The sequence below is a fragment of the Chiloscyllium punctatum genome, chromosome 9 (genome assembly GCF_047496795.1).
Source record: "Chiloscyllium punctatum isolate Juve2018m chromosome 9, sChiPun1.3, whole genome shotgun sequence".
NCBI lineage: Eukaryota > Metazoa > Chordata > Chondrichthyes > Orectolobiformes > Hemiscylliidae > Chiloscyllium > Chiloscyllium punctatum.
Genome location: NC_092747.1, coordinates 125231722 through 125245022, shown reverse-complemented (window position 1 = coordinate 125245022; position 13301 = coordinate 125231722). Strand labels below are relative to the sequence as shown.

Sequence of the window (13301 nt, the reverse complement as noted above, 5' to 3'; positions counted from 1 at the left end):
AAGCTTGTACAAGCTAGGTGACCCCTTTGACCCTCTTCGCAGGCGTGCAAAGTCATGTCAGAGGCCCTGAACAAAGAAGAAACATTCCCTTTATTCAGGTCAGTTGGTAATGCTCACAGATACTCTGGCCGCTCCCTCACAGTCACATGTTACTCCAAGTACAATGATAGGATGAGGTCATCCTCAGAGAATGTAAATGTAAATGCCCTAATCCTGGGGACTCACTATGTAGACCATTTCCTGACTCAGTGGTTCCCCAAGATAATGTAGGTGTGATATGTCCTAGCTTCTGGGGATGGCCGTGAAAGCACTGAATGATAGTTTAATAATAGGGGAGTAGTAACAAATGACTGTCTAAATGGAGTAGGAGTCATCCGCATTCCTGCATGAATGTCGTCCCCAACTACTTGCAGAATGTTCAGTTAGTGCAGTTTAACCCTTTAATATTAATGTCGAGAGAGATATTCCAATTTAATCTTTTAACATTACATTCCACGCTTATCATTCCATGATAACCACCTAGATGGGGCTACAGGTACAAGATCCTTTATCCGAAATGCTCGGGATCAGTTGTTTTTCAGAATTCGGAATTTTTTGGTTTTCACAATGTGACCGTTTAATGGTGAAATTTTAAAAATTCTTACCAGAGAAGCAGATTTCTAACTAAGAATGTGCTTGGCCATGCCCCCCGCCCGTGTCGCATCTGAGTGACACACATCGAATGGGTGTCAACTTGGGTTAACTGTTTGCTCACCAAACAACCTTGTTAACGAGAGAAAAAAAACTTCACAAAAACAATCTTCAGTTTTCAGAGCTTTTTGGTTTTTGGATGTTCGGATAAAGGATCTTGCACCTGTGCTACCTTCTTCATAAGAATCTTCCTGCCAGTTTAAGCAAGTTATTGACACAACATACAATTATTATAACGCCAGAAATTACTAGTCCATGCAGTAGTTAAGATCTTCCCACATGGAAAAATAATTCACCAGTAAAGTTCTTAAATCCACAATCCTTAGTGACCACTCCACTCCCTCCAAATTGAGTGGAAACAAGCCAGTTATCCAAAACCTCCTTCAGTAAAATACAACCTGAAAACAAAATTCAGTCTGTCCTTGCACACCACTCCACGGAGAAATCTGAATTCTTGGATAAAGGCAGTAACAAAACTGACGAGTCTTCCATCTTTCCAGAGATGCTTCAGATCTCTGGATCTGGAGGACACCAGCGCATCTGAGTGTGAAGTGCAGCAGCCACAGCTGCAGCATAGGTGAATGCAGCATTCTTTGCTGCTTCTGCTCCCACTCTGCTGTTCAAATGTAACCACAGCCAGGCTTTGTTATGTTAGCTTGATCAGTGAACCTTCATATCATTTAAATGATCGAAAGGCAAGGTAAAGTTCACGTGGTTCAATGTCCATAGAAAGGCCACTGACAAAAAGCGTACAGACCTCTTCTTCATTGTTGTTAGCTTCTTCACTTTGCATGCTCATGACGAAGGAGCTGATTGAATCAGGTTGTGGAAGGGTGGGCTGTAGTCCGAAGGCATGCTTTACCTGTGAATAGAGAAACTCTAGAAAAGATGTTAGCTGCTGAAAGTATCTTTGAATTTCCTCTCTCATTTCTTCCTTGCCAAGGTAGGTAGCAGTAGGATGACAGTCACATGTTTAACCACACTAAGTTGTGTTTGCCTTTTTCAACATTCTTAGTCATCTTGAAGTCTGTTACTCTGTTTACTTTATTTATAACATTATCAAGTTTTATACAATCCATTAACTTCTAAACTGTACTGCCTAAACAATTCAGTTATTTCCTAAAACCAAACCCACGGTACCTCATACAGGTTATTCAAAAATTATTTTCCTTTGACAAAATAGTTGTCTAAAGTGAAAGCTCTTAGAAAAAGTTAAACCAAAATCTTGAACAAGAAAACAAAATGTTTCCCGTGCTCTAGCCATTTAAGAGGCAGTTTCAGTTAAGATTTAACTCTCAAATATTTGTGGGAAATAAATCCAGAATATATTAAAATATGTTCTCCAAATGAAACTTCCCAAATAAAACATTTGTAATTACAGTGGCAATTTTGGTAGAAATCAACATTCTTTGGCCCCCTTCATATTGCAAATTCAATGAAGTATTAACAATAATTGAAAGAAGTCAAAAGGCTCAGCCTCAAGTTCTAATAAAATCTTAACAAACCATCAAAATTAAAATGCGCAATTCTTTTTGTGAACACCCTGTATTAAAAACAGTGGCAAAGATATTATAATATAATATTCTTATCTGGCTAAAACATGACCACTGGCACAACTGTTTTTTAAACAGGCATTGCAGAATTTCAAACAAATCAGGAGCTCAAAATCATCAATCAATTTGCCTTAAGATTACATGTTTAATAATTTTAAAAGGACACCATGTTGCATAATATTAATGTAAAAACAAAATCTGCCCCGTTACATAGCCCATAAAACATTGAATTGAGATCCTGATTCAAACAAGGCAAAACAGTCACTTAAAAGGATTTTCTGAACCAGTATGTTAACAAACAAACAATATTTAAATATCAAACACTCAGCATGGCACAATTTACATTGAAACTTCCTTTTCCACCCAAGTACTGGTACAATCTTAATTTCAGTGTTTCTCTTTTTTTTCTCACATCCATTCGATGAAATTACATTTATAAAAAGAGAACGCGCTCACAGCGGACCACATGGTGCCGCAGTACATGCCACTCTCCTCCCCCAGAAGCAAGATTCACCGAGTCGAGTCCACAGCCCAGAAACTGAGTCTACCACAACAAAACCCAAACAAAGCTTCCCTGGTAGTTAATGTACTTCACTGTTGGGATCCGAGCAGACCGGCTCCACTTTCTCCCCCTTTTCCCAGTGGCGCCATTTTGCCTAAAAGTATTTATAAGGGGAGGTGGGCAAGGCAACAATTCCAAGAAGAACCAAATTTTAATTTTTGTTTTGCTCTGGAACCTCAAACCTTGCGTCTGTCGGACTTTAAACTCCTTTTTCCCTCGAGAATTTTAACCCCTTTTTTCATTTCTGACAGGGACTCGAACCCCTTTTCTTACTGTATATGTCCAGGGACTCTAATCCTGACTTAACCCTGGGAACTGTAACCCTGATGTAATCTTGGTTTGCACAAAGCAACTTGGAGTGCAAATTTGCGAATTACCTCGGAGATTCCACCGAGACCCAGAAGATGAGGGGTTAAACTTAGGGAGAGAGATCAAGGTGAAGTTTACCTTGTGGGCCCATTTGTGTCATGCAACCAACACTCAGCCGATCGCTTATTCAGTCTGCCTGGAAGCTCCGTGTATTTCAGAATCCCACCGCTGCCATCATATGTTAGATTCTTTTCCTGAGGTTTCACACGAGATGCAATTTGCACACACCAACTTCTGCCAACTGTTAAGGTTTATTAATGCTTGTACAAACTAGGTGACCCCTTTGACCCTCTTCGCAGGTGTGCCAAGTCAAGGAGGCCCCAAACAAAGAAAACACATCCCCTTTATACAGGTCGGTTGGTAATGTTCACAGATACTCTGCCCACTCCCACACTCGCTCAATCTGCAATTTGAGAGGGAGAGGGTACAATCGGAAGTGACAATATTTCAGTTGAATAAAGGAAACTATGGAGCTATGAGGGAGGAGCTGGCCAAAGTTCAATAATGCAATACCTTAGCAGGGACGACAGTGGAGGAACAATGGTAGATAATTGTTTGTATAATGCAGAAGATGCAGGATCATTTGATTCCAAAAAGGAAGAAAGATCCTAGGAGAAGGCATGGGTGGCCGTGGCTGACGAAGGAAGTTAAGAAACATATAAAGTTAAAAGAGAAAAAGTATAACATAGCAAAGATAAGTGGGAAAACGGAGGACTGGGAAACTTTCAAAGAACAACAGAGGATTACTAAGAAGGAAATACGCAGAGAAAAAATGAGGTGCGAAGGTAAACTGGCCAAAAATATAAAGGAAGATAGTAAAAGCTTTTTTAGGTATGTGAAAGGCAAAAAAATGGTTAAGACTAAAATTGGGCCCTTGAAGACAGAAACAGGGGAATATATTACGGGGAACAAAGAAATGGCAGAAGAATTAAATGGGTACTTCAGATCTGTGTTCATTGGGGAAGACACAAACAATCTCCCTGAGGTAACAGTGGCTAAAGGACCTGAACTGAAGGGACTTTATATTTGCCAGGAATTGATGTTGGAGAGACTGTTAGGTCTGAAGGTTGATAAGTCCCTGGGGCCTAATGGTCTACATCCCAGGGTACTGAAGGAAGTGGCTCGAGAAATTGTGGATGCATTGGTGATTATTTTCCAGAGTTCGATAGATTCGGAATCAGTTCCTGCGGATTGGAGGGTGGTTAATGTTGTACCACTTTTTAAGAAAGGTGGGAGCGAGAAAACAGGAAATTATAGACCAGTTAGTCTGACCTCAGTGGTGGGAAAGATGCTGGAGTCTATTATAAAGGATGAAATTACGACACATCTGGATAGTAGTAACAGAATAGGTCAGAGTTAGCATGGATTTATGAAGGGGAAATCATGCTTGACTAATCTTCTGGAATTTTTAAAGGATGTAACTGAAGATGGACGAGGGAGATCCCGTAGATGTAGTGTACCTGGACTTTCAGAAAGCTTTTGATAAGGTCCCACATGGGAGGTTAGTGAGCAAAATTAGGGCGCATGTATTGGGGGCAAAGTACTAGATTAGATTGAAAATTGGTTGGCTGACAGGAAACAAAGAGTAGTGATAAACAGCTCCATTTTGGAATGGCAGGCAGTGACCAGTGGGGTCCCGCAGGGATCAGTGCTGGGACCGCAGCTTTTTACAATATACATTAATGATATAGAAGATGGTATTAGTAATAACATTAGCAAATTTGCTGATGATACGAAGCTGGGTGGCAGGGTGAAATGTGAGGAGGATGTTAGGAGATTACAGGGTGAGTGGTCAGATGCATGACAGATGCAGTTTAATGTGGGTAAATGTATGGTTATCCACTTTGGTGGCAAGAACAGGAAGGCAGATTACTACCTAAATTGAATCAATTTAGGTAAAGGAGCAGTATAAAGAGATCTGGGTGTTCTTGTACACCAGTTAATGAAGGTAAGCATGCAGGTACAACAGGTAGTGAAGAAGGCTAATAGCATGCTGGCCTTCATAACAAGAGGGATTGAGTATAGAAGCAAAGAGGTTCTTCTGCAGCTGTACAGGGCCCTGGTGAGACCACACCTAGAGTATTGTGTGCAGTTCTGGTCTCCATATTTGAGGAAAGATATTCTGGCTATTGAGGGAGTGCAGCGTAGGTTCACGAGGTCAATTCCTGGAATGGCGGGACTACCTTACGCTGAAAGACTGGAGTGACTGGGCTTGTATACCCTTGAGTTTAGAAGACTGAGAGGGGATCTGATTGAGACATATAAGATTATGAAAGGATTGAACACTCTGGAGGCAGGAAACATGTTTCCACTGATGGGTGAGTGCCGAACCAGAGGACACAGCTTAAAAATACGAGGTAGACCATTTAGGACAGAGATGAGGAGAAACTTCTTCACCCAGAGAGTGGTGGCTGTGTGGAATGCTCTGCCCCAGAAGGCAGTGGAGGCCCAGTCTCTGGATTCATTTAAGAAAGAGTTGGATAGAGCTCTCACGGATAGTGGAATCAAGGGTTATGGAGATAAGGCAGGAACATGATACTGATTAAGGATGATCAGCCATGATCATATTGAATGTTGGGCAGACTCGAAGGGCAGAATGGCCTACTCCTGCACCTATTGTCTATTGTCTCACAGTCACATGTTACCCAAAGTACAGATGCTGTTGTAATGTAAAATTCTGATTCTAAATGTTTAAATTACTCCCTTTAAACTGCTTGCAGGATGAGGTCTGTCTCAGAGATAATGCAATTGCCGTAATCCTGAGGAATCATTATGCAGATGATTTCCTGACTTAATGATTCCTGAAGGCAATATAGGTGTGATCTGTCCTACCTTCAGGGGATGGCTATGAAAGCATATCTGAGTGGAAGGCACTGAATGATAGTTTAATTTGATAATAGTAGGGAGTAGTAGCAAATGACTGAATGGAGTGGGAGCCATCTGCATTCCTGCGTGAATGTTGTTCCCACCCACTTCTAGAATGTTCAGTCAGTGCAGTTTAACCCTTTAATGTAACATTAATGTCCAGAGGGATATTCCAACTTAATCTTTTGACATTACAGTTCCAGCAATGAGACTGCACACTTTGATGCATTCACTTCTTTTCAATAATGTGTCAACCACAATTGTACACAATACACAGCTAAGTTGTAATATAAATTCAATATTGCCCTTCTACTCCTAGTAATGAAGATGGCGACAGAGTGCGCTTTATGAACTGCATTCACCTGGCATTCAATCTTCAATGATCTGTGCACACAGAAAGTGAGGTTCCTCCGCTCCTGCATTCTCTTTAAAATTTTATCCCCCATTTTATATTTTATTTCAATGTTTTTCCAACCAAATGCATTTCTGCATTAAACCTCATCTGCCACCTTCCACCCACTTCACTAACTTGTCAATGTTCTTTTGGCATTTTGTGCAGTCGTCTTTGGTTTTTGCTTCGGAATATTCGACATGCGCAGGGGCGTGAAGAGTTACACATACCCCTCTAAACTTATCAATCTGAGTTGGAAATATATTACTCTTATCCCTACCCCCTGCCTAGAAGTCTGATTGTTCCACCCATTTTGTGTGACCTAGAAGGCCCTGTTGATAATTCAGTATTTAGCTGAATTGTTGAGCCTTAAATTTAAAGATAGATAGCAAATTGAAGGCTTGTAGTAGACAATAGGGGCATTTCTGTTCATACATTTTGCATAAGTGATGATCTAGAGAACAAAATGTTGTCTAATCTTGTTAATAACTCTAATTCGTTCAAGTGGCTGATGATGCACATAAATGTGTTCATCCAAAGAGATCTTGTGAATCAAGGTCTGTTTTTAAGTGGCAGAAATGTCGGAGGACAATGCCCACCACCGCACCAACCCCCAGATCCATCTCCATTTATGGTGATCGACTCAACACTAACATCTCCAACAAACGTACCAACTCTGACAGCTATCCGGAAAACTCCTCCTCCCACCCTGCCTCCTGTAAAAAACACTATCCCTTATTCCCAATACTTCTGTATCCGCCCAGGAGGACCAACTCCACCACAGAACATACCAGATGGCCTCCATCTTCAAAGACCGCAATTTCCCCTCTCATGTGGTTTGATGATGCCCTCCACTGTATCTCATCCACTTCCCACACCTCCACTCTCGACCCGCACTCCTACTGCAACAAGGACAGAACCCACCATGGTCCTCACCTTCCACCCCACCAACCTCCAGATACATTGCGTTATCCTCTGCCATTTCTGCCACCTACAAGCGGACCCCATCACCAGGGATATATTTCCATCCCCACCCCTATCTGCATTATGTAAAGACCATTCCCTCCGCGACTTTCGTCAGGTGCACTCCCCCACCAAACCCCAAACACCAACTCACCCTCCCCTCCCGGCACCTTCCCCTGCCACTGCAAGAATTGCAAAACTTTTGCCCACACCTCTCCCCTCACCTCTGTCCAAAACCCCAAAGGAGCCTTCCTACACTTCCATTCACATCATCCACTGTATCTGTTGCTCCTGATGTGGTCTGTACAGTGAGGAGACAGGATGCCTACTTGCAGAAAGCTTCAGAGAACATCTCCGGGAGACACGAATGAAACAACCCAAATGCTCCGTGACTGAACACTAACTCCTCTGATGCAGCCTAACCTGCTGTGCTTCTCCAGCACCACACTCTCTACTCTGATCTCCAGCATCTGCAGACCTTGTGTCCTCCCAGTTTAACTCCCACTCTGCCAATGACATACAGTTCCTGGGCCGTCTCCACTGCCAAACCCTTACCACCCTGACGCTTGGATGAAGGATACCTCATCTTCTGCCTTGGCACTCTCCACCCACAATGGATCAATGTGGATTTCACCAGTTTCCTCTCTTTTTTTCCTCTTTCCCCCCCCCCCCCCCCCCGCCCCCATCTTATTCCAGATCCAACCTTCCAACTTGGCACTACCCTCTTGACCTGTCCTAACTGTCTATCTTCCTTCCCATCTATCCACTCTCCCCTGCTCTCCAACCTATCACTTTTACCCCCAAATTCATTTACAGATCGCATTCCCAGCTACTTTCCCCAGCCACACCTCCCCCTCCCCCCCCCCCCCCCCCTTCCATTTATATCTCAACCCGCTTAGGCCACCCCCTCATTCCTAATGAAGAGCTATGCTTGAAACGTGAATTCTCCTGCTCCTCAGATGCTGCCTGACTGGCCGTTCTTTATTAGCACCAAACTCTTCAACTCTAATCTCCAGCATCTGCAGTGCTCACTTTCTCCTAGCTGTGGGATCGTGTTCAAATAATGACCAAACTCAGTGAGTGGCGAAAATAGTATCTATATTTAGCAATCACAGCACAAGTTAAAGGTGTCAATAGAATCCTGAAATACAGTTCTTACAAGAGCCCCTTTTATACACTGTTCTATCATTACTATAATGTTACATTTTTCATCTATAGTACACAGAGGTTTGAAGAGCTTCTGTCCTGGGAGACAGGAGATGGGTTAAGAATGTGCTAACTGCAGGCTGCTACTTGTGATGCGATGTCTGTCTGGTCTTACATAATACGAGGTGTTAGTTCTTTTGTCTTTTAAAATTAGTAAATGTTCGTAAAAATACTAGGCTTTCTTCGCTAAATAAGTTAGAAATCATAATAAAAGAGTCAAGGATATTAAACTGATTACTGCAGCTGTGTGGTAAGATTTATTTGCTATTTGCCAGTATGTTTCGTTCATTCATGCAATTTCACGTAAGTACTGTTTTGTCAGTTAGTTTCTTAAAGGAATCATGGCCCATTTAAAAGATATTTAACAGGCTAATGTTTTGTGGAGACATGATGGGGATAGTATTGTCCTGAATGTTGAATACAACAATGGTTTAAATTTGAATACTACAGAACCATGGTTTTATTAATGAATGGATGAAACTATTTTATAGTAAATAATGGATTAGTGAAGGGTTATGAATGAATGGGAACCCAGTATTAACGAATATATGGAGTTGGTGAGTGAGTTAATAAAGATAGCTGATGATACAATATCTCTCACAGCTGAGTTCTTGAATATGGGCCAGTCTACCAACTCTAAGCAGTTCCATAGAAGCCCTTTCGTTGCTTCAGACATGACACTCCTTTTGGTACTGGGTCCTCACACTTAAATTTCTTGTTTGTGAGTTAGGAGAAGGATTGCAGCGTTACGATCTAATTTTCCAAAATGTGGTCAGGGAGTGGAGCGGTGGGCATCTTTAGTTCTATAGTAATGGTCAAGGATGTTTGTACCCCTGGTGGGTCAGGAGATGTGTTGTTATTTTGGTAGCATAAATCTATGATATGTGATTATTGAACCCCCTAGTAAGGGGATAGGTGTCTGTGCCCCTCATTACTTTGAACACCTGCTCTTCCCCCCCCCCCCCCCCCCCAAAGCCTTCTCTGTTCTAAGGTAAACAAATCCAGCCTATCTGTTCTGTCTTTGTAGCTGAAACATTCCAGCACAGGCAGCGTTTTTGTGAATCTTCTCTGCACACTAATGCATTCAGTTTTCTATAGCGTGGCAATCAGAACTACACAAAGCATATGGCCATTAGACCTTATGAAATAGTAACAAGATAGGCCAATGAGCCCCTCGAGCCTGCTAGTCTTTTCCTTAGGATCATGGCTGATCAGACACTTGTTATGTTTACTTCTCTGACTTTTCTTAATGAACTCCCTTGCCTTGTTAGTCCTTTCAAAATACAACACCTCACACATCTTGAGGATTAAATTCCATTTGAAACTTTTCTGCACATTTATCCACCCCATCTACGTACAGTAGGACTTTCCTCTTCTGTATTTACCACTCTACAATTTTTGTGTTATCTGCAAACTTAGTGATATATATCAAATACAATAAACAGTAAGGGGCTAAGTGTCAATATCACAATGTGGCTCTGAACACGGGCTGCTAGTATGGAAAATGACTTTTGACCATCTTGGATCAATATACCAAATTGCCCTCGATTCCATGGACTCTTACCATCTTGACCAGGCTTCTGTGTGACAACTTGTTAAAAGTGTTACCGAAATACCGAAATCAATGTATTATCGACATCTTCACACCTGATCACCACCTTTAAACAATCCAAGTTTGTTTAAGAAGGATTCCCCCCCCACCGACACACTCACACATATGAACAATTGACCGTTGTCAACCTTCTGTGCCATAAGATGGTTTGCACTGAAGCAAATGGGATTAGTTTAGAATAGCATCATGGTCATCACAGACATAGTGGGCTGAACAGCCTGTTCCTGCACTTACTGATCTATGTTCGTGGTTAAAGATGCCCTCCAGCGCATCTTGTCCACATCCCGTCCACATCCCGCACCTCTGCCCTCAGACCCCACCCCTCCAACCGTAACAAGGACAGAATGCCCCTGGTGCTCACCTTCCACCCTACCAACCTTCGCATAAACCAAATCATCTGCAGACAATTCCACCACCTCCAAACGGACCCCACCACCAGGGATATATTTCCTTCCCCACCCCTTCCCACCTACCGCAAAGACCGTTCCCTCAGTGACTACCTGGTCAGGTCCATGCCCCCCCTACAACCCACCCTCTCATCCTGGCACCTTCCCCTGCCACTGCAGGAATTGCAAAACCTACACCCACACCACCTCCATCCAAGGCCCTAAGAAGCCGTCCACATTCATCAAAGTTTTACCTGCACATTTACCAATACCATTTATTGTATCCGTTGCTCCCGATGCGATCTCCTCTACGTTGGGGAGACTGGACGCCTCCTAACAGAGCGCTTTAGGGAATATCTCTGGGACACCCGCACCAATCAACCACACTGCCCTGTGGCCCAACATTTCAACTCCCCCTCCCACTCAGCTGAGGACATGGAGGTCCTGGGCCTCCTTCACCGCTGCTTCCTCACCACCAGACGCCTGGAGGAAGAACACCTTATCTTCCGCCTCGGAACACTTCAACTCCAGGGCATCAATGTGGGCTTCAACAGTTTTCTCATTTCCCCTTCCCCCACCTCACCCCAGTTCCAAACGTCCAGCTCAGCACTGTCCCCATGACTTGTCCTACCTGCCTATCTTCTTTTCCACTTATCAACTCCACCTTCCTCCCGAACCTATCACCTTCATCCCCTTCCCCCACTCACCTATTGTACTCAATGCTACTTTCTCCCCACACTCACCCTCCTCTCACTTATCTCTCCACCCTTCAGGCTCTCTGCCTCTATTCCTGATGAAGGGCTTTTGCCCGAAACGTAGATTTTACTGCTCCCTGGATGCTGCCTGAACTGCTGTGTTTTTCTAGCACCACTCTAATCTAGACTCTGGTTTCCTGATCTATGTTCGATGGTGATCATCTCAGTCTTAAAACATGCTGCCCCTCTCACCAGAGTTACATAGGTAGGGGTTGGAGTCATTTCTGACCTCCTGGTTTTTTGTCACTGGAGGGACATCAGTATCCTCAAGCATAAGGTGTACTTGCTATTTGTTAAAATCAGCTTGATGGATATTATTCACTCTATACTTGGAAGACCTATAAGTGTAAGATAGACACTTGAAAGAAGTCTGCATTGAAAGATTGGTAAAATTGCTTTAATATTCATAGACTCTTTTCAACACACATTTGATATTTAAAAATTATGTCCAGCGTTGTAAATAGGCTGATAATAACGTCTAAATTTAACCAGTTTTCGAAAGTATTCATGTTAACGCAACTTTTGCAGAATCTCAAAAAACTGAGACAGTTTGATCATTGTATCTGAGCTGGCTGTCCGTCAGTGCAATTTGCCATGTACCATATCCCTGTCTTCTATCTATAACCCTGTCCATTCTGCAGTTAAGATAACAATCCATTTCTCTCTGCTTGAATTGAATCTGTTTCCACCACTCTCCGGATTATAAGCACTTGCTGTGTGAAAACGTTTGATATTCATGTAGCCATTATTACTTTTGTCAATCAAGTGAAATATGTTCTTACTTGCCATCTTTCCATTAATGGAGCCAATAATTCTTTCTCCAGTCTGTCCGGACCTTTCATGATTTTGAATACATGTATCAAATACCCCCCACCCTTCTTTTCACCAAGGAAAGCCATTTCAATTTCTCCAATCTATCTGCATTACTCATCTCAGAGAATCCCTCTCGTGAACTTTTTCTGCAGCACTCTGTAATACCTCTATATTTTCACTTGTGTGGTGCCCCAAACTGGATGCAATACTCCAGTTGAAGTTAATTGTTCTATGCAGGTTTAATGCAATTACCTTGCTTTTATACTCTCTAGCTAGATGTTGCATGCTTTATGAGCAACTCGGTCAGTCTATGCTGCCAGCTTCAATGACACTTACATAGTCAGGTCCCTTTGTTTTTCTCTCTCACTCAAAAACTACTTTTTTTTCCATATCGTCTCGGCGTTTCTTCTACCAAACCACTTTATAGCTGCCTATTAAGTTTCATCCGACGCTTGTCTGCCGATATCACCACTCTAACTCCATTTGTTGTTCTAAGTTGTCCTTGTAGTCTGCAATGCTTCCAAGTTTTTTTTCTTGTATCTCCCTCAAATTTTACAATTCTGCTTTGTGCACCAAAATCTAGATCATCAACATGTATCAAGAAAAGCAAGGGCACCAATATTAATTTTAGGGAAATATCATTATGAGCCTCCTGCTCATCCAAAAGAAATGTTTGAAGCACTACCCTATGTCCAGTCTGTAAGCCAATTTTGTATCCATGTTATGACTCTTCCTTTTAATTGATGATGAGCTCTGTTGTGTAGTCCATCATCAACTGTCTTTTACACCACATTTAACAGCATTACTATCATCAAATTCATCTATTACCTCATCAAAAAACCTCCTGCAGGTTACTTAAACACAATTTCCTCTTAATAAAGCCTTTAATGGCTTTATTTGCATTTGCCCAAGTGACAATTTGTCCTGTGTTAGCATTTCTAATATATATTCATATATTAAAAGCACTTTTACTTTTGAGTCACAGGTAATGACCTTACCCAAGTAATTAGTCATCCTTAGGGTACTACATTGTTGGCTCATTATTCGAACTTCTATAGGTCTCAATGAACAGATGCAAACTTTGTCTGAGCCACAAACCTGAATGATTGTGTTATGCTGCTCCTATGCAATGAATA

General features: G+C 42.2%; 1 protein-coding gene across 3 annotated transcripts in view; it reads left to right on the top strand.

The window, feature by feature from the left end:
- Positions 1–13301, top strand: part of LOC140481653 (protein diaphanous homolog 3-like) — a 604739-nt gene that overhangs the window by 56543 nt on the left and 534895 nt on the right. The window lies entirely within an intron of this gene.